General features: G+C 42.0%; 1 long non-coding RNA gene across 2 annotated transcripts in view; it reads left to right on the forward strand.

Moving 5' to 3' along the window:
- Window positions 1-6,805: 6,805 nt before the first annotated feature.
- LOC135185429 (uncharacterized) overlaps window positions 6,806-26,866 on the forward strand; it is an 86,724-nt gene continuing 66,663 nt past the window's right edge. For both annotated transcript variants that reach the window (XR_010306480.1, XR_010306482.1), the window contains exon 1: window positions 6,806-6,909. This is a non-coding gene — a long non-coding RNA (uncharacterized LOC135185429). The remainder of the gene's footprint in view (window positions 6,910-26,866) is intronic.

Raw genomic sequence — 26,866 nt, forward strand, 5'->3', positions numbered from 1 at the left:
AGGAAAGGAAAGGAAAGGAAAGGAAAGGAAAGGAAAGGAAAGGAAAGGAAAGGAAAGGAAAGGAAAGGGAAAAGAAAAGAGAAAAGAAAAGAAAAGAAAAAAGAAAAGAAAAGCACACTTATCGAAGCAGCACACAGCAAGGCAGGTGCCATCCTGGGAGCAAATGTGCATGAAATCAGCAGCAGCAGCATGCACACAGGAAGACAAAAATCTGAAAATTCAAGTGAACTTTTCAGCAGAACAGTAGACAGTATTGCAGCTGATGGCAATAAACGTGTTCCTCACGCAAAAAAGCAGTATGTGCTTCTTCAGGGTGAACAGTGATGCATAGACCAAGACAGTACTGGAATCCAAATTATTCAGAATAACAGTAAAGCCAAAGCAAGGGGATAAAAGTCTATTATAGGGTAAGAATATGTCAATTCTACAGCCTCCTCAAGAAAACAGTCACCAAAGAAGCAAAGGACAAATAGAACTTAAGAGAACTATTAGGATACTTTCTGTAACATAGAGACAAACTGCATTTCTTTCAGTTGTTAGTTATTACATATTATCTCCAGTAACAAAAGGCTCAGTGATACATACTTATCTTTCTCCAATTACCCTAAGATGAAAGTAATGGAAACTTACATCTGGCTTTTAGAACAAGGTGGCTGGTAGTGGGTCCTCCCAGCACCTGTTACCAGTAAGAAGAAATTCATCTCAGATTTTGTTTAAAAGTACTAAAAAGGTGTTTTCTTCTGTATTGAATAAAATTACTGAGAAGGCATGGATGAGCCTGTGAGAAGGAGTGAACATGTCCTACACTGCCTGAAAATGAAAGTGACACTGGAGGAAAGCTAAGACTCATCACATATGCCAAAACCAAACGAAATCAACAGAAGTCCAGAAAGCAAAAATTTCTCAAAAGGGAAAGAGGCATTGAATTATGTAAGCTGGGGGAAAAATGCTATATACCCTATGCTGGTTTTCTTTCTTCTCTGAGATAACCCAAAAAGATGTTACAGACAAGTACATGTGTCAAAAGCACTAAAGTAGCTGTGATGCAGCTGACACAACTGTAACTGACAGCAACATTATTTGGTTTAAGTAGTTTGGAGTTAAGCAGAAACCTTGCCAACGGAACAGTTCCCACACTAATACTTCGGTAGGAAATGGTGCCAAGTTAATAAAGAGCTTATTGAAAAGCACCCATAGTCAGGGCCTGATCCATATTTAGAACAACCCATTTCCAGAGCAGCACCAGTGATGCATGATGCTGTCACCTGAAGACATTTTTTTCCTACAGAAAACCAAAATCACGATCAGGAACATTATTAAGGACTGGAGACTTGTAGAAACAGACAGTGAGCTAGCAAAGCATAGCCCTCAGTGAAACTAGATGTCTTCAAATCCATTGTCTCCCAGAATAAGAGCGAGAGCTGCTACTGAACTTCATGGGGATTTTGAGCTTCCTGGCAATTGCAGATATGTGGAGTTTCACACTAATAACTACTTAAGTAATCATTTTATTCCATATATCCAGATGACACCAAGCTAGGAGCAGGTGTTGATCTGTTGGAAGGTAGGAGAGCCCTGCAGAGGGACCTGGACAGGCTGGATGGGTGGGCAGAGGCCAATGGGATGAGATTTAACAAGGCCAAGTGCAGGGTTCTGCACTTTGGTCACAACAACCCCAAGCAGCACTACAGGCTGGGGACTGAGTGGCTGGAGAGCAGCCAGGAGGAAAGGGACCTGGGGGTACTGATAGATAGAAAGCTGAAGATGAGCCTGCAGTGTGCCCAGGTGGCCAAGAGAGCCAATGGCATCCTGGCCTGCATCAGGAACAGTGTGGCCAGTAGGACAAGGGAGGTTATTCTTCCCCTGTACTCAGCACTGGTCAGGCCACACCTTGAGTACTGTGTCCAGTTCTGGGCCCCTCAATTCAAGAAAGATGTTGAGGTACTGGAACATGTCCAGAGGAGGGCAACAAAGCTGGTGAGGGGCCTGGAGCACAAATCCTATGAGGAGAGGTTGAGGGAGCTGGGCCTGTTTAGCCTGGAGAAGAGGAGGCTCAGGGGTGATCTTATTACTGTCTACAACTACCTGAAAGCACATTGTAGCCAGGTGGGGGGTGGCCTCTTCTCCCAGGCAACCAGCAACAGAATAAGGGGACATAGTCTCAAGTTGTGCCGGGGTAGGTATAGGCTGGATGTTAGGAAGAAGTTCTTCACAGAGTGATTGATTTCCCATTGGAATGGGCTGCCCAGGGAGGTGGTGGAGGCACCGTCCCTGGGGGTCTTCAAGAAAAGCCTGGATGAGGCACTTAGTGCCATGGTCTAGTTGATTGGTTAGGGCTGGGTGCTAGGTTGGACTGGATGATCTTGGAGGTCTCTTCCAACCTGGTTGATTCTATGATTCTATGATTCTATGATTCCTCTACAAACCCTCTGCAGACCATCAACATTTCCTGGTTATCATCTCTGACCTGATCTACTTTGTCAACTAGTATTACAGCAGTGCTCTTTGATATATATGAATGGCATTTTCTTTAATAGAACACATTTAAGGCAGACACGTAGAGTATGTTACTTTGGGGTCCTTGAAGGTATTGCATTTATGTGTATTTGTGTATACATTTATGAGTATTATGTGTATATGAAACTCACTAGGTACTCAGAATGTTCCACTACAATACAGCAGGTATTAATTTTTCCAAGTGCAGTTTCAGGGCTTTTTAAACTGCCATGTGAATAAATAGCTAATGTTGAACAAATGGTGTGATTTTGTCTAGATGTAGTTGGGTTTATTCTTCAGAATAGCCAACTGTAAGCATTTTTTTCCAAATTACACAAATATGGAAACAGTTAAATTATCTTGGTATCAGAAATCAGAAGCTTCCACAGGCTCTGTCAGAGACTACTGAAGTTGTCAGCTGAGCGTGAAGAGCTGCAGAGAACCACCTGACTGCCCCATTCACCAAGCTGCTCACATAAAGGCAGCAGATTTACAGTCCCTAGCAGTGGATGAGACCGTCAGAAGTGCTCAACGACTCAGCAACAAATTGCTCCTCTTTGGTGAAAGCTGGGCATGACCGACTGCCCTGAGTCACATAAACTGCTTAAGTGCCAACTGTTTCTAGGTTCAGACTCTGCAAAACTCCATCCAGTAAGAGACAAGATGATTTCCCCACTTGTTGACCCTGTTCTCCCACTGCACCAAGAGGCAATCTCCAAACTGGAGTAAGTACTGTCCATCCAGGCTCCCTGTTGGAACAGATCCTCTTCTGCTCCCTTCAGCCTGAAGGATGATGTTCTGGAAGCCAGTGGGAAGGCAGCGATGTGACATGTTTCCTGCCTTCTCTGCCCAGCAGCGGGCAGGAACCAGGCCAGGCTGATGGATTTGAGAGGCACACGGTATGATTCGGCAGGCAAATTTCAGACGGAAATTAAGCTAAAGCTTCCATAGCGTGCCTTCCCCCGCTGCTGCCGCTGCGCTTGTGCGCAGTAACAGCCGCGCTCATCGACGCTGCACCTCCGCGCCCCTGCCAGCGGCAAGCGTCACCACGCCAGAAGCAATGAGGGAAGCCCAGCCCGGCCCGTCCGCGACACGTGCGCGGTACGCAGCTTGCGCACCCTGACGCCAGCGGCGCTGCCAGCGAGTGAGGGAGGGGCACTCCTCTGACGTCAGGGGGTCACAGGGAGCGGGGGTGGGACAGAGGCGGAAGAAAGGCGTCGGGCCAGAGCCTGCGGCGCGCCGAGGCGCCGCTGGGGGTCGCTGTTGCTGGAGGGCGCTGCGCGCGCGGGGGCGGGGAGCGGAGCGGCGGCAGCAGCACAAAGGGAGAGGCGGTGCAGCCTTCGCCCGCCGCCATATTGTCCCGCCGCGCCCCGGCGGGGGCGAGGAGAGGGGAGTGGATCCCGGGGAGCTCTCACCCAGCGCGGGTGGAGGGGACACCAGGGATGCTCCTCCGGGTGCGTTTTGCCGATTGCTCAGCGGCTCGGCAGCTCCCTGGCGGAGGGGCGGGCGGCCCTCTTAGCAATGGCTGCTGGTAGGGGGAGGTGACAGGGGCTGGGCAGGTGTGATAAGCAGCGCGTCACGAAGGAACGCAGCCTGCTGCCTGCGCTTGGGGGAGGCCTCGCCAGCAGCTGCGATAATTTGCTCGAAAATTGCATTTGAGGGCAAAGAGAAAATCAAATCAGGGACAGAAAAATGGTAAGAATGCTGAACAACGGCCTGCCCTAGAAATAGCAGTCGAAGAGTGATTCTGCTGCTGTAGAAATGGCGGAGCGTGCTGAGCTGCCTTGACGTTCAGAAGAGGGAGGCCGGGCAAGGCGTAAATGCTCAGCAGGTGATGTTGGGTTCATCTCTTAACTCTTAAACCTGTAGTCAGAGGGGAGTCAGAGTTGGGAAATTTAACTCTGCTTTCTGGTTGCTTTGTGGAAAGGTCCCATCCAAGTGCTAGTTTTCATCATGTAACAAACATTAGCTCTGAATTTGGTCCCTGGACATGGTTTTAGGCGATACTGCTCACGTTTAATGGTACTGGCTGCTCTCAAGGGGAAAGTGGTTTCCCATCTCTGGCACAGCCCTGAAGGTATGGCATTCACTTGGCAGTGACCGTTCACAGAAAGGGCAGCAAAGAGAATGCCAACAGCAATTCAGGGACAGGTCCAGCATGGTACTGTGTATCACAATTGGCAGTCCATCTTCAAAACCATTTCAACACTATAGTGAAAGGTGCCTTTCTGGTGAGGGCTGCTGTTTAGGGACAGGCCATGTATAGATGAATCTCTACAGCAACAGTTAACATGTGCAGGGGTATTCTGAACACTTGAAGAAAAATGGAAATTAGATGAGAAGCTTATAGGAATGATTTGTCATGACAGCTGTGTGCAAAGGTGAAAGATGCTCAATGCCTCAGGCAAGTAAAGGGCCCAATTCTACTGTAACATAAGTTCTTTGGTTTAGAAATGTAGACTCAGCACAAACCAGTACAGAATCAAGCTTTTTAACTGTTACAGGGAAAGTACCTTTTGCCTGCCAAGCAGCAGTTGTGGCAGTTGTCCTAGGCACAGTTGTTCTAAACAGAATCACAGATGTTGAGCTCTTCCTCTGTTTTGCTTTTGGTAGCAGAACACAGCTTGCTACAACTGATTTTCTGGTGCTTTCAAGCAGGTTTTGAGGGTCATGTAAAGATAAGATGTTTGTTTAACCCAAAGTAAGGACAGATGAAGGAATTCTTTTGCACAAATGGTGAAGTTCCCCAATCTAATCACTTTAATGTAAGAAAAAGGAGTAATAAAAGTCCTATTTCTGCAGCAAAATGATTCCTTTGATGTAGGTATGTGGAACAAGCTTTGTAGAGATCTTCTGAACTCCATTGCTTAGTATGTGTGCTGAGGAGCAGCAGTTCTAGATGGAGATACTGTGATGTCCAAGAAGCAGCTTGCCCCAGGAGTGACCAGGGGGCAGGACAAGAGATGGACTTGTGCAGTTTAGGCAATTCTCTACATGATTGCAGTAACTTAGCAAACTTACCAGATGCTTCAGGACAACTAGGGCTCTGGACACCAGGGATTTTTTTAAGCCACTTTACACCTAATTTTCCAATGTCTTTCCAATAATTTCATAGACATTAAGCATGACAAAGATGACTTGTGTTCCTGAAATAATTGCAATTCATTCTTTCAGTGTCAGGAGGACTTCAGATGAGCTACATTGCTTGCTTATTTTTTCACTTCACTCAATTTGTGTTCAGTGAGGCTATTCTGGGCTATTTATAGTTTTTTTCCATTCCTGGTTCTCATGTACTAGCTCTTGTGTTTCAAGTGAGTGGGAATGCATTCTCTCTATGTTTTGAAGAAAAGATTTTTTCTGGAATTTACAGTCTGACATAACTTTTTCTAATTCTACAGGTGAAATCCATCCTATAGGAATGCAGCTGCCCAACCTCTCCTGTCCTCGAAAGCCACCTTACAGAATCATAGAATCAACCAGGTTGGAAGAGACCTCCAAGATCATCTAGTCCAACCTAGCACCCAGCCCTATCCAGTCAACTAGACCATAGCAGTAAGTGCCTCATCCAGGCTTTTCTTGTGACTCCACCACCTCCCCAGGCAGCCCATTCCAATGGCAAATCACTCTCTGTGTCAAGAACTTCCTCTTAACATCCAGCCTATACCTCCCCTGGCACAACTTGAGACTGTGTCCCCTTGGTCTGTTGCTGCTTGCCTGGCAGAAGAGACCAACCCCCACCTGGCTACAGTCTCCCTTCTCCTCCAGGTTAAGCAACCCCAGCTCCCTCAGCCTCTCCTCACAGGGCTGTGTTCCAGGCCGCTCACCATCTTCATCACCCTTCTATGGACATGTTCCAGTATCTCAACATTTCTCTTGAGTTGAGGAGCCCAGAACTGGACATAGGTCTGTGGCCTGACCAGTGTTGAGTACAGGGGCAGAATAACCTCCCTTGTCCTACTGGCCACACTCTTCCTGATACAGGCCAAGATGCCATTGGCTCTCCTGGTCACCTGGGCACACTGCTGGCTCATGTTCAGCCTACTACCTACCTGTACCCCAAGTCCCTCTCTACCTGGCCAGGCCCTTCTGTACCCAGCCTGTAGTGCTGCTTGGGGTTGTTGTGGCCAAAGTGTAGAACCCTGCACTTGGCCATGTTAAATCTCGTCCCATTGGCCTCTGCCCACCCATTCAGCCTGTCAAGGTCCCTCTGCAAGGCCCTCCTACCCTCCAGCAGATCAACACCTACTCCTAACTTTGTGTCATCTGCAAACTTACTGATGATTGGCTCAATCTCCTCATCCAGATCATCAGTAAATACACAGAACAGGATCAGACCCAGCACTGATCTCTTCATTCAGCTGAGACTGCATGAGCAAAATGGAGATGATGAACTCATGGAGAGGTTCACAAACGGTAGGTGGCAAGACATTCCAAATGCCCTTCTAGCCTATTGTAGATTAGGGCTTGAGCAGGCTGGCCTGTTACTGGAGGTTCAGATTATTCAGTAACCTATTAGTACTGGTTAGGTGACATTACCCCAACAGGAAAACAGCATTCCAGCCAAGAAACAGTGACCTCCTAGGAAGACTGCAGCCATATGTACGACAGCAGAGGCATAATGGGATTTTACTGAGTCATTACCATTTGTAAAATATACTGTGTGGTTGTGCCTCAGTTCTGACCCTACCCCCATTCACATTATATTTTTGAAAGCTTTTCCTTTTGCTAGCAAATGATCACATTCTCCATAGCCTGCCAGCCAGAACAGGCTCACTTCAGCTTCTACAAAGAGGTAGCTGCTAAAGCATGTTTCCCACTCACACAAGGACTCCAGCTTCATACAGGATGTGCACTTTTTTTTGTTCTCTGTCTTCTCCAACAGTAGAATATTCCACAGAAATAACTAGCTCCATGTGAATTTTTGTGACACCGTATTCCTCTTCAGCACAAACACTTGCCCTGAACTAGTTTGCTCTTGGCTATATAAAGGGCATAGGGGGCTCCATGTGATAGGAAGGGTTCATTTTATAAGCAACAATATTTCAGAGAGAGCCATTTAATATCATAGATAATGCTGCATGAGACGTCATTTACATTGCTGCTGCTGCACAGTAATGGCCTGATTTCCAGAATTTGTAAGACAGCAGAATAAGAAACACAAAGCATCAAACCAGTGGTTACGATTTTACAAAGGATGTTGGGTTTGTGCCAGTGATAGACAGGACGTGAGGAAAACATAGTTCCATCGAGCTCTGCTTCCTGGTATATTTAGAAACTACCAAATGGCAGAAAAATACGGTTTGTAGTTGAGGTCTCTTATTAATGCTTTGTCTGAGTGTAGACTAAGGAAATGGGCAAGATTCTGCAATGAATAAATGAATATTTAACAAATCTGAATGAAGATAAATTGAGGAAATTTGGTTGTAAATACAAACAAATACATCTTTATAACATAGGTAGTAGCTCCATACTGCACATGACAAGGTATGCTTTATGTAGTAGGGTGAATATATATTGCTAACTATGTGGAATACAGTTGAATGGAGAAAACACATTTTTAAATGGAGGAAGACAGCATGTCTGAGGTTACTCACATTTTAGATTATTATTACTGAAGACATTTTTTACATCATTAGTTTTTAATATAGATGCTGTTTGCTGCCACTTTAAAATTTATTCTGGGTTGATAACTGAAGATACCACACATGGAATACAGGTTTTGTTAGAACTTAAGCAGGTATTTTACAGACTTTTACACATGTGTCTCCTAGGAAAACAGGTTTCTACATGTTTTTATTAAACAGCCCATCTGTTCCAGTCTTTCTCCGTGTTAAAAAAAAAGACACAAATCAACATACTCATTTTTTAAATACATTTATTTGGGCAAATAAGTTTTCTTTCTGCTCTGACGTTTGTCAAGAGAAGATAAAGGTTTGTTTAAAAGCTGTAATTGAATTCATTTTCTTTCCATTTCCTTTTCCAAGAGGGAGGTGTGTAGTGCTGCAGAGGTAGCATTACGTAACTGTATAACGTTTGTCCGCTAGGTGGTCCTTAAAGATGTACGTAAGAGCTTTGGTTAAGTCTTAAGTCTTCATGTTGCAAGTACATGCAAATAGCTATTTTAATGCAATAACTAGCCACTATGGTTAAAGTGATTGTAAACACTTTGCTCCCTCAGCTCATTTTCGATATGAATTCACCAAAGATAAATAATCTGAATAATATTTAATAGAAGTATTCTAATACGTGTTAGCACCCAGACTTCTTAATAAGTCATTCAAATGATTTCAGCAGGGTTACTCCCAGAAACCAATACTATATATGTGAAGAAAGCATAATTTGCAGCTCATGCTCCATTTATAGAGTCATTAAATCGTTTTGGTTGAAAAGACCTTTAAGATTCAGCTATTTTCTAACTCTACAAAGTCTGGTGCTGAACTTTAGCACCACATCTACTAATCTTTTAAACACCTCCAGGGTTGGTGATTCAGCTTCCTCCCTGGGGAGCCAATTCCAGTGTTAGATAACACTTTCAGTGAAGAAATTTCATCTGATACACAATCTAAACCTCCCCTGGCACAACTTGAGGGTATTTCCTCTTGTTCTATCACTTGTTACTAGGGAGGAGAGACCAACACCCACCTCACCATGACCTCTGTTCGATAATTGTAGAGAGTGATAAGATCTCCTCTCAGGCTTTTTTCCAGGAATGCTAACACTTCCATGTAATACATTTCATTGGCAAAAAATAAAATGGCATTGGCACAAATGTAAACAGAAGATAGCACTGACAGGAAAATATTTGGGTTCCGAGCACAAGACTCATTTTACTCTGTGACAGTTTGAGATTAAATCTGTGACTACCATATGCCTAAGTCTGCCTGTGAAAGATGGAACACCACAAAAAAAAAACCCAGTTGGTGTGGAGCCATTGTGAGGTGTTTGGTGTTTGCAGCAAGTGATTTCTCTGGACAAGTAGATCATGCAGAGCCACTTAGTCTTATATTTGTCATTTCCCAACTTGAAAGAAGCATCATCATTTCAGATGGCTTGTGCAGCTGAATAGAACTCCACTCAGACAGTCTAATAACATCCACTATCAAAAAAACTAAGATGTATCAATGTTGGGTTTTTTTTTCACACACTTTGAGCTTTAGGAATGATAAAATTCAAAGAAAAAAAATACAGCAGTTTATACCCACTGAAGAGGCAATGAGTCTGAAAACCAGGTAAAAATATTGGTGTCTGCTCTCGTATATGTCAAATGATCTTGGCATTAAAACTTTCTCATTATGCAGCAGGCATATTATGCAAGAGTTTAGAAATTAAATATAGAAAATTGAACTTTTCCAAACATTTTTAAAAGTTATGTTCTATGTTAAGAAGGGAAACTATGAGTCCATGAAATAGACCTGTAGCCATTATGGGCCTTTTTTTTATTATTTTGCTGTAGCTTTTTAGTGTGGTAATGGTAAATTTCTAAATACATTCTGCTAATTTTCATATTCATTTTCAACCCAATTTTTAAGTACGTAAAGTGTGATTCCATTAGTCTCCCTTGATTCACAGAAAATGTAGCATGAATTGCGTCTTTTTTATTAATGAAAGGAAAAATAAGAATGAAGTTATAGACTGTAATGGGGTTTAGAAATGAGTTTGCTTCATTTTACAGCAGTTCTGCTGAAAATTATTACAAGATTGGCAATTCTGAGCTGTGTATTGCTTGTAATACAAACCATGCCTGATATAATCAAAAACTGCAGAAAGACAGGAGACTCAATGTTCTCTTTCCTTAGGAGCAGGGCTTCTTTCTGTAAACTAGTGAATGTACTTAGGTATTAGGTGAAAGAAATTGACACTACTAGAGAAATTAATATATTATTCACAGAGTGAGAGGAGGAGAACAGGTAATTCCTTCTTGTTGGCTTCTCTTGGTATCAGCTGAGCTAAAAATTTCAGTCACAAACTGAAAACCAGAAATCACTGTGACCTTTTGATAGTTCAAACCAGCTGTTTGATAGGACATAGAAACTCAAGTATTTTGGAAACCAAATATGCTATATGAACCTATGAGTAAAGTCTAGGTTGGAAGAATCACAGACTAAAACCTTCATAGGAATTAGAGAAGATACTAGTTTTTCTATCCAGTTTATGACAAATGGCTGCTTAAAGCAAACATGTAACAACTGAGCCAGAAATTGCAAAGGTAAATGCAACAAAACCAGTTTCAATTTTTTGGTATTCTGGTAAAACATATTCAAATCAAAAGTGTTAAAGGAAAAAAGGGGGGGAAAGACACAAGCCCCAGGATAAAAATACTAAAATGCTTTATAGTTTTTACCCTACAACAGTGGCAATACCTATTTGTTCAAATCTTTTATGTGGTACAAACAAATACAGCCTTTAATACAACAGTCTTTTCACATTAAGTTTCTGAACAGGGAATTATCCTCCTACTCTGGCTTCTCATTTCCTCTTCCTGTCCCATATATAAAACAGCTGGGTGCGGTTGTCTGATGAGACCAGCTGCCTTGGTCTCCCAAGCTATTTTACCCCTTCCTGCCTGTTGCATGAGTTCTGCTCACTTTAGGGAAAAAGCAGGGAGAGGGAGTGATTTTTAGTCTAGTTTTTCATGTCTGCTTTAATCTCAGTGTTTGTGAGCCTCTCAAGAGGTGAAATGAGCATTGTATTTGTTCTAGCAGAAAAACTGAAAAGAAAATGCATTAAGGAAGGTCCAGCAGCTCAAGAGATTCATTGAGAGAAGCCCCAGAGGAACAGTTAGAAGAAGGACTTTGGTTAACATAAAGAAAGAAGGAGCCTTAGGCAGGCTGCAAAAGGATGAGAGCTATGGGGTGTTTCAGCTTTGAAAATTAGATGTTTTTTGAATGTGAAGACTAGAGAGGTCAAAGCAAAGAGAATCTTCTCAAATTTGTGACGTGCAGAGGCCAGTAATCATGTGGGGTAGTTCACTGTGATTGAAGTTGAGAGATGAAGATGGTGGGAAATCTTGAAAAAGGAGGAAGAAAGAAGAACATATTAAAATTGTGCTGGGCCTTAGCTTGTGGCCACATACTTGTGAGATTTCAGTGAGGCTAATTCCTGCCATGACATGGAGAATCAACAAATAAGTCTTTAACCTTAAAAAGAAGTGAAAATAGCATAGAATCACAGAATAGTTTGGATTAGAAGTAACCTTAAAGGTCATCTAGTTTTAACCCCCTTGCCATGGGCAAGGACATCTACTAGACCAAGTTGCTTGAGACTCCAACCTGGCTTTGAATACTTCCAGGGTTGGAACCTTCCCACCTTCTCTGGGCAGCCTGTTGCAGTGCCTCACTATTCTCACAGAGAAATTTCTTCCTAATGTTCATTCTGGCCTCTTAGGGTTTCAGGCAGTCACTCCTTGCCTTTCTAAAAAGTCCCTCTCCATCTATTCTGAAGGCCACCTTCAAATACTGGAAAGCTGCCATAAGGTCTCCCTCCCTGAAGCCTTCTTCAGGCTAAGTGTGCTAGTTTGAAGCAAGCAACCAAAAAGTCTTAGCCTGTCTAGATAAGAGAGGTGTTCCAGCCCTCTGATCATCTTTGTAGCCCTTCTCTGGACCTGGTCCATATCCTTTTTCTTTTGAGGACTCCAGATCTGTACACAGTACTCCAAATGTGGCCTCACAAGCGCAGAGTAGAGGTGCAGAATCCTCTCTCTTGACCTGCTGGCCACACTTCATGCAGCCCAGATTTGGTTGGCTGGCTGGACTGCAAGCACACATTGCTGGTTCATGCTGAGCTTCTCATCAGCCAGGACTCCCAAGTCCTCCTCCTCGGGATGGTTCTCTGTCCATTCTCCACCCAGACTGTATTTGTGCTTGGGATTTCCCCAAACCAGGTGCAAGACCTTGCGCTTGGCTTTGTTGAACTCTATGAAGTTAGCATTGGCCCACCGCTAAGTCTGTTAAGGTCCCTCTGGATGGCATCTCCTCCCTCCAGCATGTTGACTGCACCACACAGGTTGGTGTCACTGGCAAACCTGCTGAGAGTGCACCTGATCCCGCTGTTCATTTTAACAGCACCAGTCCCAGCATCAACCTTTGAGGCACAGCACTCATCACCTGTCTCCACTTACAGGATAACATAATTCAATTGTGATACAGAGCAGAAGTCTCACAGAAAAAATGGAGGAAAGAATGGGAGAGTCCTTCTGAAGGATCAGTTGAAGAAATAAGGCAATTAAGATATGATGATATCAATGAAATAAGAGGTGTGAGGAGGTAAACATTTGAACATAGGTACTCAAGAGTGTTGAAAATAATGATACACAGAGGGAATGAAAATAGAAGAAGTGTCTGTGAAATTTGTCTAGGAAACAATCACTTGAAATGTTAATGACAGCATCTGTATTGAAATATGAGGAGGAAGGCCAGACTGCAGAGGATCTTAGCTGGAATTGATGTGAAAAAAAACTGTGTAGTGGTAATGGCAAGACAGAGTGAGCTTAGTGATGGAAGAAGTCAGTGTTGTGCTTCTTTGTGGTTGTTGTTGTTGTTTGGGTTTGTTTTTTGTGCAGGGGGGTAGTGTGTGTTTGGTTGGGGCTTGGTTGGTTTGTTTGTGTGGTTTAGGTCAAAGGTGTTGTTCTGTATTTCCATTTAAAGAGAAAAGAGTAAAAGAAGTTCAGGAGGTGGTCATGGGCTAGATGGAGAAAAACTTGAGTAACTTTTGCATCTGCAGTAGAGATTATGTGAAAGAGACTTCAGGGTAGACACTGAAGGCAAAGGTAAACTGTAGGAGGAAGACGATCAAGTCATGCTCTGTCAGGCTTCTTTTGAGAGCTCGTTGCAATCTTCAGCAGTGAAAAGGGAAGTAGAGAAAGACAAAGAAGGGCTGACCTGAAGTCACTAGAGATTTTAGTCCAGAGACTTGTGATGGGAGAGGTGTTGTACTGGGGAATGACCAAAAGAGGGAAGAATAGGTTTCTGGTGGGGAAAGTCATTCTGGTCATAGGCTTTTGCCAGAAACATTCTTGAGCACAGGAGCAAGGGCGGAAGAAGCAGATGTTTGAGGGACTTGGCAAAGTAGACAAAAATGCTGAGGCACAGAGCAGTTTGGAGAAAGGGAAGGGGGGAGCAGCATACAGTGAGAATCAGCAGAATGGAAGTGGGTGCTGGAAAGCAGATGCAGAGTTGTCTGCCCTTTGCTGATCCTAGACAGGCCCCACCCTGGAGAAATGTGAATTAATAAATTAGAAAAATGCATCCAAATATAACAAAGCAACCTAGCAGCATCTGTCTGGAAAAATAATCATAAGAGTAATTTTGTAACTGTCAGTGCAATCCATTGGGTCAACAGTGAAGAGCGTGGGGAGAGGAGGAATCTGGAGAACGCTGTTTCGTTCCTCTGCTTCTCAGCAGACTGTCATTGCCTGGAGTTGCAAACAGGCCAGAAAGAAGAGAAGGAATCCCTGGCAACTGCAGGCAGTGCAGAAGATAGAGCAAAATGGTCACTAAAAGAAAAAAGCCCATACAAGAGCATCCAGTTTTCCTTGGGAAAATACCCAGTTATTCTTGCACCTAGTGGAGCATCCAGCTGAGACAGAGTGCCTTAGATGTGGGGAAAGCTAAATAAAGAGGATTGCAGCTGATTTGTTTACCTCTACAAAACTGGAAAAAGATGGTCTCCAATGACATCATTCAAGTGTTCTTCACTTTTTTTTTCCTATGTTTCACAATGTTACGGTATTTCTTAACAGAATACCTCCCTTCAAACATGGATTCCCATTTTATGAACTCCCTCATTTTGCTAAGAGAAACATGATTTGGAAAGTGTGTTTAAGAGAAAAGCTACTTCTGTCAAACACATCTGTAAGCATTCAGCTCTGCTTCACACAAGGGAGTTCCATCTGTGAATGCTGCATCTAGGAGCCAAATGCAGGAACGAGGGAGGATATTCTCAGCACCTATTTATAGAAGAATGTATAAAATACTGTAAACTCTGCCACATGTGGCCAAACCCCATAACCCAAATACTAAACTATTCACATGAGCCCATGCAAACAGCAGAAGCAAAACAAACAGCTTAAAAGCCATCATAATTGAACATGAAAGCACCATCAGGAAACGTGACATTGAGTCTTGTGTCATTTCACATTTCATGTGACACAAACATGACATCTTATCAATTAGGTTGCTAGACATTAATCAAACGTACTGCCACACTCAAAAAGATAATGCTATCGAAGGAGAGAAGCCTTCTGTATATTCACTTTGTATTCTTTAAGAACTCCTGACCAAAGTAATGAATGGTATCTTAGACCATTTTTCACATGAGGAGCCAGTGTGTCATACAAGATTTCTTACTCCATACTACACTGTCTTTCTGTGTTACACTGCTTGTTTTTCAGTACCTGAATATCCTTTATTATGTGGCTTTCTTTTAAACATACTTTGGGGCACAAGAATGGCTTTGCTAAGTTGCATTGTTGTTAGCATTTTATATTACAGAAACAGCTCCAACAGCTATATAAGCATTTGTAAATCTCATTTCCTTTCCTTCTGACTTTGCCCCATATTTTCCCTAGAAGTGTGACAATTCCTGACAGCTCATAGAATCAACCAGTTGGAAGAGACCTCCAAGATCATCCAGTCCAACCTAGCACCCAGCCCTATCCAGTCAACTAGACCATGGCACTAAGTGCCCCATCCAGTCTACCAGTACCCCCAGGCCCCTTTCTTCTTGGCTGCTCTCCAGCTGCTCTGTCCCCAGCTTGTAGTGTTGCTTGGGGTTGTTGTGGACGAAGTGCAGAACCCTGCACTTGGCCTTGTTAAATCTCATCCCGTTTGCCTCTGCCCACCCACCCAGCCTGTGAAGGTCCCTCTGTTGGGCTCTCCTTCCCTCCAACAGATCCACACCTGCTCCTAGCTTGGTGTCATCTGCAGACTTACTGATGCTGGACTCAATCCCCTGGTCCAGATCATCAGTAAATATATTGAATAGTACCAAGCCCAGTGCTGATCCCTGGAGGACACCATTAGCGACTGGCTGCCAACTGGATGTGGCACCATTCACCACCACTCTCTTGGCTCAGCCATCCAGCCAATTCTTGACCCATATCAGAGTGAATCTGTCCAAGCTGCAAGCTGCCAGCTTTGCCAGGAGCTTGTTGTGGCAGACAGCGTCAAAAGCTTTGCTGAAGTCCAGGTAGACTACATTCACAGCCTGCCCCACATTAACCAGGCAGATAACCTTACTAAACCCATGCTGGCTGGGCCTGATTCCTTGGCCATCCTGTAGGTGCTTTGTGATGGTAGTCAAGATGACCTTGCCTGGCACTGAGGTCAGGTTGACAGGTCAGTAATTTCCTGGTTCCTCCTTCCGGCCGTTCTTGTGGATGGGCATCACATTGGCAGCTTCCAGTCTCTGGGGACCTCTCCAGTGAGCCAGGACTGTTGATAAATGATGGAGAGTGGCTTGGCCAGCTCATCTGCCAGCTCTCTCAGCACCCTAAGGTGGATCCCAGGCAGTCCCATGGACTTGTGAGGATCCCAGTGGCTCACCAGGTCCCTTACTGCTTTCTCCTGGATTACATGGGGACTATAGTGGTCCCTGACTCCCATCTGCCAGCTCAGGAGGCCAGTTGTCCTGGAGACAACCTGTCCTACTATTGAAGAATGAGGCAAAGAATATGTTAAGTAGCTCTGCCTTTTCCTTGTCCTTTGTCACTATATTCCCCTCTCCATCTAACAGGTTCTGGAGGTTGTTCTTGCCCCTTCTTTTGCCATTAATACATTTATAGAAACATTTTTTATTGTCCTTAACAGCAGTGGCCAGCCTAAGTTCTAAATGGGCTTTTGCCTCTCTAATATTTTTCCTACAAGATCTAACAACGTCCTTGAACTCTTCCTGGGATACCTTCCCTTTTTTCCAAAGGTGATACACTCTCTTTTTTTTTTCTTTAATTCTTTTAGAAGCTCCTTGACCATCCAGTCTCTCCCTATTTGACTCATCTTCTGGCACAGTGGGACAGCTTATTCCTGCGCCTTTTAGAATTCTTTCTGGAAGTAGGTCCAACCTTCCTGTGCCACTCTGTTTCTAAGGCCTGTTTCCCACTTGGAGCTAGGAAAATGTCTTCGTTTTCCTGCTTGAGAACACACCGAGGGGTTCAACCAAGTGTCAGACTCAGATTGAAAAGTGCCTATTCTGTTGACCTGCTCTGGAGACTGTGATAGAGCATAGGTAGGGCAAATGCAAATTATTTTATTATGATTTTAGTTCTCAAATGCTTAATGATGAAGCATATATTTTCAAATACTTTTTCCTTCCTTACCACCCCTCACTTCTTCCTCTCCTTCCTCAGTTCCCACCCTCCTTTTTTTAAGACAACCAGTTTTAAGGCTGGAAACTTACCAATGCCTATGTGATGACATCTCTGCTATCAAAGTTTTAGATAAAGCAGTGTGGTCCACAATCTCAGTTTCATGTCTCTGCGTTGAGATCAATCATGCAAAGCTATTGCAAAACAATACAGAACAGTTGCTGAAGGATGTGGCCCAGAGCCTTGCCTGAGCTTTTGTGTTGCAGTGAGAACTGAGATTTTTTGCTTGCTCTAGCATGGTGAGCTTAAGTGCGAGTTTGTCCAATCACTTTGTGTGCAATCAGTGTGGGTTCAGACTTTAAATATGGCTGATGCTGGAATGGCTTTGGGTCCTCCCTACTTATATGGTTTTCATATGGTATGGCTTCTTCAGTGGGGAACTCCCCTTAAAGAGATATATGGCCTGACACTTAGCAGAGTGGCAGGCAAGCCTGCAGAGTCTGCTAAAACATTTGTGGGAATCTGGAAGCACTTTAGGGGCTGATAGATAAGAAGTTAGAAACATCTGAAGTTTTGAGGAGGAAAACAAGATTTATGGTGACTACGAAGAGCAGGAAATCAAAACTGTTAAGAAATCAGCTTCAGGTCATCATGAAGTTCTGATCCCTAGTTTCACATTAAGGAACAGAATACTACTAGAAAATCCTGCCTGTGGTAATAAATAAAATTAATAATTAGCCACTATATTCTGCTTTTCATCTATAGATCACAGTGATAAGAGGAACACAGTGAAAGCCTGATTTATTGCAACTAAATAGTTGACTGTTAAACATTTCTTTTTGTGGGACTGTAAATTCTACCTGTTGACATAAGCCAAATCTTAGCTGCTTTCTGGGCTGGATTGCTTTATCATTTAGAATTAACTCCTTGCAGACATTTTCAAGACTTATTGTTTCTTGCAAGTGTATTATGAAAAGGAGAAATCCCAGAGGAGAGAAAGAAAGCAACTGGCAAAGGACTTTGGCAGTAGTTGTAACCATGGCTACAGTTATTGTTATACAAATCAATTAGGGCCATATTTTGTAAATCATAACTGAGGAAAACTGCCATTTTTTTTACTGCAAAATGTCCAACAGTATGTAATCTTTTAATCACATAATTTGTCTACCCCTATAGGAAACTTATTTTTAGTACACTCAAAATGTAGGATCATGTTGCAAGGTGTGTACCTACTGTACATCTCCTTAACAGACGTACTATAGTTCTGAAGTGCAGAACTAGTAAGAAATTTTGTATTACATAAAGGCTTTGTAATTTGCCCTATATTTAACCAAAGATTTTGGTTTTAACTCTGAAAAGTTACTTGCAATTTGGTAATCTTTTGTTTGCATGAGATTCCTGCTCCAAGGAGCAAATGTGAAAATTACGTCTTTTACAGTTGTGCAAAATGTGTTTGCAATCTTGCAAAATGGATTTATAAATATATATATTTTTTCAAACCTAGTGCATGCATCCAAGTTACTACAAACAATTGCTACAAGCATGAAGAAGACATGTACGACTGGAACAATGTCTTTGTTGTATTTTAAGAGAAATCCAAAGAATATGCTTTATGATAGGCTTGTTTGTATAATTAGTGGAGATGCATGGCCCTAAACATGACTGAAAGCCACACTTGGAAGCAGGCCAGAACCTGCATGCTTAGACATGCCTGATGGCTCACTGTGATCACTGGAAATACAATGATGACCTTTAGCTCTTGAATCTTTTTGAAGAGAATTGTGGGAAAATGAAGCAGGTGGAAGCATGAGTTCAAATCTTTGATTTTTCCTAAAACATTGGGGGATTTTGCCACATCCTTTCCAAGTCTAATGACAGTTAACATGAAGAAGTGTGTGTCCTTTTTAAGTTACATACGACAGGGATACCGGCAGGTGACAATGCTTGTGTTTATTGTGGTCTGGAAGAAAAGCAGATTTTTTTTTTTCTAAAGTTTGGATGCATATGAAAACTTCAAAGTCCTGACTCATCTTTAATGTGATAAAGTTGTATTAATGTACTTTACAATTATTATACAAAGGCGCTTTCCCTTTTTTAAGGAAGTGTAAGCTGGAAAGATGAGGATGGCAGGCATCAGTAGAGCAGGAGGAGGTGCTGGTGGTTTGGGTTTTTTCCTTTTTGGGTTTTTTTTTTAGGGAGAGGATGAAGGGAAACCTAAAAATAGTAAAATATGATCGTCCAGCGCTGGCTTTTGTTACCATCACCCACTTGAGTTCTGCTTTCAAGATTTATTATATCACTCTTAAATCTCTTGGAGTCATTACAGTCTTGCCTTTCATCTAGTCTGTATATAAATAATTGATCATCATAAGGATTGAAAACTGTGGAAATGAAGACAGCTTAACACAGATATTCTTTATGACATCAATTACAGGGGGAATCATTTAATGAGAGCAGAGAATATTTCAAATGGTACAATAATGCTAGCTCCTAAAATTACTTTGTATTTCAAAAGAAATGTGTACACTGATTGGTTCTTTTGCTACTTTATGGAGAAAGTATATTATGGTTCAATAAAAAAGATGGTTAATTATCAGCACGAGGGCTTGCTTCACCCCTCCCTTCACCCTTACTAGTGTAACTCTGTTGAAGTCAGCTGTGTACAAATGGTGTAACGTGGCACTGAATCAGGCTTATGTTTTGTAAGTAATTTATTGCCAGCATTTGCAGGACTGAGAGGGGAAACATTCAGGCATGTTCACTGCTGAGATTTAAACTCCCTGAGCGCACGTTCTGTTGGCAGCGGACACGTGCACTGGGCCAAGGGTGTTGTAGGGTTAAACACTGAATACTATTACAGTAGCTGAGCACATTTGTTTTATTAAAACCTGGTAACATGCTAAAATACTGTAAAGAGCATCATTTAACATGTTGAAAGGAAGTCAAAGTTCACATTTTTTTGCTGTATTTTTGGGGTGGGATTATGATACTTAATGTAGTGCTGACTGGTGAATTTAAATATTTGGCTTGACTGGAGAGGACACTTCCTCTCCCTTTTGTTAGCTGTTGTATTGATCTTTTGCACCCTGTGTTCGTCTGTGTGTAGGCAATAGGTGGTTTGGACCAATATTCAATCTAAAGGGCAATGTAGTAGTATTGATGTCATTCTAGGAAGTGTGTGATAGTGTCTGAAAGGTTTGTTTTCTCCTGTGTCTCTAGCTGCTAGGAGCACACAAACATGCAGAATAGTTCCTGTCCAGGGAAAGAATGGCATGTCAAACACAGACTGCACTTTAATCTGCGTGACCAAATAATAGCAACTGTGTTGTTGTGTGTACTGAAAAAGATTAAGTGTAATGTGTTAAGAGTTTGAGGTTATATGAGCCACTTCTAGACCTAGACAACATCAAACAGAAGTACTTCATGTAATTGTTTTATGGTGGACAGTCACAGGAAATGATAGGAACTGAGGTGCAAGAGGAACTGAGTTGCAAAAGCAGAGTTAAATGATGAGCTTCAGTTCCTGTGCCTTTGCAGTTGCTGAAGAAGGTCTCAATTAGCGTGACTGAGAAAGGCGTTAGCACTGGGTGTGTTTCATGTATTGTTCAGAAGTATCTCTAGTTTGAATTAAGACGTGTATCTGTTCTTTGCTAACTAACGTAAACTCTGTGGTGACGGGGTTGGCGTTGTGTGTTGTAACTGAAAAGTTTGAGGAACAGAAATGAGAGGGATTGAAAAAAAACTTCTATTCCTGGTAGTAGCTAAACATTAGCATTTATCACGTTGAGGATGTAATTGAGCAAAATTGAAGTCTGCTTTGAAATCAGAAGGTCTTTGAACTGAAGTATTTCAGTACTCATTTTCCGGAGACACTGTGAATAATTCACGTGTAGATCATGATGGCTGCTCTTTCTATCCTCTGGCTCTTGACCAAATTATCACAATTGTTTCTTTCTTAATTTTGTTTATTCCTCCTAGGGCAGACCTGTGCAGCCTGCCCTAGGTGATACTGCTTGGGCAGGGGGTTTGACTTGTTGATCTCTAGAGGCCCCTTCCAGCACCTAACATTCTGTGATTATTTATGCCATCCACTTATTAGTATTAGCAGATAAAATAGAGTTGGTTTGCAGGCAGAGCTGTAACAATGCTTGGACACCTTTGGCTGTGTTCGTCTGTGTTATGTAAGGAGTTTGAATGAGATGCTTGATTTTAGCATGAAGCATTTTGGCTTGATAAAATATTTTATAGTATTATCCTAATTAGACAAAGTATTTATCTTCTCTGTCTTTCACAAATAAGCTGACACCAGACACAGAATTTCATCAACCTTCTGCTTTCAGATTTGAAAGGCCATGAAAGACCATTGCCTTTCCTAATTTAAAGTAAAGCTTGTGTGGCCAGAATGTATTGACATCACCAAAAGGAAGTAAAAGTGACCCACTACAAAGTAGGTTCAGAATGGAAGACTCCAGTGTTACTATGCACTTAATTCTTTTACAAAATATTATTTATTCTGGGTTGGATTTTAGAATTCTTCTGCTTCTTTCTTTTGTGTCTTGGTGATAATGACATCTAGCAACAGCTGGAGGAACATATGCATTGCATATTGGCCATGATAGTTATGCTTGTGTGAAATCTTGCATCTTAATGAACATCACTAGATTGTTTTCTCAAAAGCTCTTTGTGACTGTGTTACAGCTAGTGTTTCATTGTTGTGAAAAATAAAAACAACAGAAGTAACAGGGAAACCTGCATACAGCCAGGCACAGCAAATGAGCTGGCATATATCTTCAAGATACTAAGTTGGAAGGGAGGCTGGGCACCTAGAGCTTCAAAAAGACAGAACATAGGTGAGCTTTATGTGACAAAGAGAAGTTAAGAAACAGACAAGACAGCAGAGCAGGTTGCTGGAACTGACTGTGAAGAAAATATGCAGCTATTTTGAATATGTTAAGACTGTGAAGAAAATAGACAGCTATTTTGAATATGTTGATGCTTCAAAAATGGAGCCTGTGTACGATCATATCTAGTCTCACTTATAAATAATTGGGCATTGTGTCTTGCCTTGTTTCCTAAACAGATTAACATTCATCACTTATGCAATGATGCTGTCAACTGGTGGTTTCTAAGCTCTTCTACAATCTTTGTTTAGCCTGGAGAAGAGGAGGCTCAGGGCAGACCTCATTGCTGTCTACAACTACCTGAAGGGAGGTTGTAGCCAGGTGGGGGTCAGTCTCTTCTGCCAGGCAACCAGCAACAGAACAAGGGGACACTGTCTCAATTTGTGCCAGGAGAGGAATAGGCTTGATACTAGGTGAAAGTTCTTCCCAGAGAGAGTGATTTGCCATTGGAATGGGCTGCCCAGGGAGGTGGCGAAGTTGCCATCCCTGGAGATGGTCAAGAAAAGCCTGGCTGAGGCACTTAGTGCCACGGTCTAGTTGATTGGATAGGGCTGGGTGCTAGGTTGGACTGGATGATGTTGGAGGTCTCTTCCAACCTGGTTGATTCTATGATTCTATGACTTACTTGCACATTTTCCAGGCTACACTTTGCACAAATCACTATCTGAATAAATTTACAAATTTTGGCACCAGTCAGTTGCATTTATGTGGTTCTTAATTGTAATTTTACATAAAGTTAAATGCTTGTGATTAATGATAGGGTTTCATTTCCAGGAGTTTGTGTTTGCTTTTAAGTTAATGGGAACCACAAAGTGTAATACAATATCTTCTTGATTAAGACAGTAGTCTATTTTCAGTTTTTCTTCATTTGAGAGACATTCAGGTATGAAGAACAGATGTGCAGATGTTAGCCTGGTGTGTAGTGTGCCCAGAGGGAGAAGTCTAGGTCAGGGATGATTTTTAAAAGATTTCTTTTTAAGGTGTGGGATGTAGTACCTTTAGGGGTTATCTTTCTGGAACGTCTAAATGACATTTCTAAATTGCTGCAGAGAAAACAAGCCCTTCCATCTCCATAATACAAAAAAGAAGATATGCCTAAGAAGTAAATGTAAGATCAGTTCTCACTACTGACAGATGTAATATTTGTTTGCTATTTTGGAAAATGTTTGGAGTTGGTTTGCCATTGCAAATAGTTAGTGTCCTCTGGGAAAACAAGTATAACACAGTTACTGACTTCTGCCTTTAGAGGTGTAAAGTTAAAAGCGAGGAAGCTGTAGTATGCTCAGTTGATTATGAATAGTGGTTGACATTCACATTCTATGGACACATACCATACAAGAAGAAATTTGAGTAGAGGAGACAGAATTTGTCTGTGCAAATTCAAGGACAAGTTACATCTAGCAGCACTACTTTTTCAGACATTCACTTAAGGAGCTCCATCTAATTGTAAATACAGCCTTTTAATGCCTTTTAGTTATTTCTAACCATGGATCTGTGTGCTGTTTATAAAACATAGCATCATTTTATCAGTTGCTGTGGTTCATAAGAGCCCAAATCACAGACTGGAACACCAGTTTGGTGTCCACTACATAAAGTTCTGTGCTGATGGGACAAAACCAGAAACTGACACTCATAGCCAGAGCTATGTCTTAGTGCAGTGCTGTAACAGTTTGCATAACTCTGCTGTCTGGGACTGCTTCAGCCTTGGGTAGAACTATCTGAAAATCTATAATTCATTCAAAAATTTCCCCATCTTAAAATAATTATTAGATGACACTCCCAAGGTGAGTTTCATGTCATCAGCTTCAGCTGCCTGCAGTTCATTGTCCTGGAACATACTCTGAAATGGAGAGATGCCTTGAACTTTCCATTAATGCTAAAGGGGGGCTGGACAGCCAGTTCAGATGGGACTCTTCTAACTGTTAGACAGCTGAAATTAGGTGAATTTTAGCTTACTCTGGTAAAAGAAGACCAAACTGCCATTGTTAGTTCATGCTCAGCCTTATTTTAGCATGTCCAGCTTGTTTCAGACCCTCCCTACCTTCAAGAACTAATTACTTTTCTCTTCCCACTCAATACTTCAGTGACTGCTTGGCTGGCTTACTGTGCATCTTCCAGCCTCCTAGGACCCGTGGGCTTTCAGGCAGGAAGATATTTTCTAGCAAGGATCTGAGCAGGTCAATATTTTCCTCACCAGCAGTTCCTCAGCTTCTCCTTTGCAGGAGAATGGCTTGAAGCCACAGATTCCTGTGGGATGTTACTGTATTGGCTACGCAGGTTCTTTGATATGCCTCAACATTTTATCTCGGTTAGAACCATAGAATCAACCAGGTTGGAAGAGACCTCCAAGGTCATCCAGTCCAACCTAGCACCCAGCCCTATCCAGTCAACTAGACCATGGCACCAAGTGCCTCATCCAGTCTTTTCTTGAAGACCTCAAGGGATGGTGCCTCCACCACCTCCCTGGGCAGCCCATTCCAATAGGAAATCACTCTCTCTGTGAAGAACTTCCTCCTAACATCCAGCCTATACCTACCCCAGCACAACTTGAGACTGTATCCCCTTGTTCTATTGCTGCTTAGCTGTATTAAAAAGTAAAAAAAAGGCAAGAGGGTATCCCAGGTGTAGCCCACTTCATGGGGATGTTTTAGGCTAAATCTGTTAATGTTTGTAAGGCACATGGAATGCCTGTGCAAAGTATAAACTTTGGCACTATTGTTTATTTAGAGCTTCAGAAGTTGAACAATGTAATTCTGTCAGCAGCTTTTGTGTTTAGAAGAAATGGCACATCACTAAATTCTGGTATGAAGTTAGTTCAGTAAAGTCTTTTAAAGTTTGAACTCCTAGACCTATTGAGCTAATAAGAACTTGCCCTTCATTTATCTCTTACAGCCCAGATTATCCAGATAGCCACATAAAAACATAACTAATACTCCACGTACCTCCATGACAGCACTTCCCTGGCAGAACTTTCAGAACTGCTGTGCTCACTTCTGTGCCTTTCCTATTACAGTCATTGGGAAAGCATGACTTTAAGGGGAGCAAGGTTAAGAGAGCACAGAATGTTTTTAGAACTCCAAACTAGTAATTTAATCTTTGGATTTAACCATAATGGCCTTTGCAAATTTTTTTCCCCAACTGCACTCAAAATAAATGATGTGTTAGTCCCTAATAAATGGTCCTTAGTAAAAACATGTATTATACTTCCTTTGAAAAGTCATATATTTCTCAAGCTGAGTTTCTGATTCGTCTGTCTCCCCAGCATGCTGTTTGAACAGTTTCTCCCTTCTAGGAGTTTGTATAAACCCTGCAGCTTGCTGTGTTTCTGTACAGCAACATACGCTCATCTGTGCATTAACAAAATGAGAGAATAACCTCAGACTTATTAGTATGGTTGTCTTCAGATTGAAAAATACATTCTGTAGGATCATTTCTTAGACACAGCTTCCTGATTTCTTGTTATTAAATCATGTAGTGCTTATGAAATAAAAGACTCCCAGGCTGTCAGTCAGAACTCTAAAGCCTTTCACAGACCGTAAATTCGCATTCCAATAGTTATAAATAGAAAACACTATTGCAGTGGTTGTAAAACTCTTCCTCTGGTGATTGTATGTTGTACTGCGCCAACACATCAGAAAAAGAGACGGTTGGGATGCTCTTGTCAACATCTTTTTGCTCAGAATTTCCATCGAGCCAGTAAGTGAGCTTAGGCTGATGATTTGTTGTATCTGTTACCACCTTTCATCAAATTCTGAGGAGAAAGGAAATACAGGATATTCCAGATGGGGAGTCTGGTACATGTGTGCTGAGGAATCTGTGTTTCCTCTGGTTGTTAGTGAAGGACAGTGGGGGTGCAGCTGCTTGTTGCCTTTCTGTCTGTGAGTGCTAATGACCATATCCAAGTGACTTCTATTTAATGTGCTATAATTTATAATTCTTTTGGGATAGATTATTCATCCTTTTAGTAATACTTGCCACTGTTGTATGCTATGCAACACTAAAAAGCTGCAGAAGTTACTCCCCAGAAGAGTAAATTTCCTGCTTTTAACTGTGATCCAATGTTCCCAGTGTTTTTTATGTTCTTACTATTAGAAGATGTCTCACTTAGACACTAACTTCTGCAAAGTCCTGGGTAATCAGTACTAATATGACTTTCTGGAACATGTTTACCAATTAAATTTCTTCCCCCTTTATTTAAAAAAAAAAAAACAGAAGTGTTTGATAAATCAAGAATTAAATCTGCAAAACGCCAAGCCTTTTTTTGTTTATAATTGCTGTGAAATGGTCTGTATCACTTTTGTGTTTGGATATTCACTTGTGAATCATTCAAACTTTTCTCATGCACCAGCCACTGAAGAACATTGAATCCTGAGTTGTAAGAGCAGTGGCAGTCTGTTGGAAACAGTAAGAATGACACAGTTGGCTATGGATGAGCTGTTTACCTGAAAAATTTAAAAGGTGATGCAATACAAGCTGAGATGCAGAAGCTGCTCAGAAGTTCACTTTAAAATGTCTGACTCCCTGAGATGAGTGATCAGTCCAACCTGGTTCTGTCTGCAGCAGTCAGCAGGAGAGGTTGTTTAGGGATAGCATGCAGACTGGGCTGTTTCCACGGTCTGTTATCATACTCTCTCAGCATCATAGCTGGTGTTTCAGGGATGTTAGAGGCAGTACACCTGAATAGTCTTCAGTGTTCGTAGACTCATTTCCCATGAATTCATCTCATTCATACTTGAAACTATTGATAGTATCTGCCTCAGCTCAGCAGCCTTTTCTGGCAGAGAGTTACAGAAGTTCAGTACTCACAGTGGAATTAATCTGAATTAAATCATTCTCTTGTTTCGTAGAGCATCTCCTACTAATTTTTCTGGTATTGTAGGGTTCTGTTCTGTCTGATCCTGCTTGCATTCAGCTATTCACTTTTTTCTGATTCTGAGAAATCTGGTCCTGTCTCCTTTTTAGCTTTCCACTCTTATCAAGAGTCCAAGACTATGTATTACAGGAGATGCTACATAGATGAGAGACCTGCTTCTATCTCTTTGATGGCCTAAAGACCTTCATGGTCTCCTCTTGGTACTCTTAATTTTTTCTTTAGCTTCATTACATTTTCTTTTTAAACCCTCCTACCTGTGTGCTACAACTAAGCATAAGATGAAGTGACAGCCCTGTC

This window comes from Pogoniulus pusillus, chromosome 2, assembly GCF_015220805.1.
Source record: "Pogoniulus pusillus isolate bPogPus1 chromosome 2, bPogPus1.pri, whole genome shotgun sequence".
In the NCBI taxonomy this organism is placed as follows: domain Eukaryota; kingdom Metazoa; phylum Chordata; class Aves; order Piciformes; family Lybiidae; genus Pogoniulus; species Pogoniulus pusillus.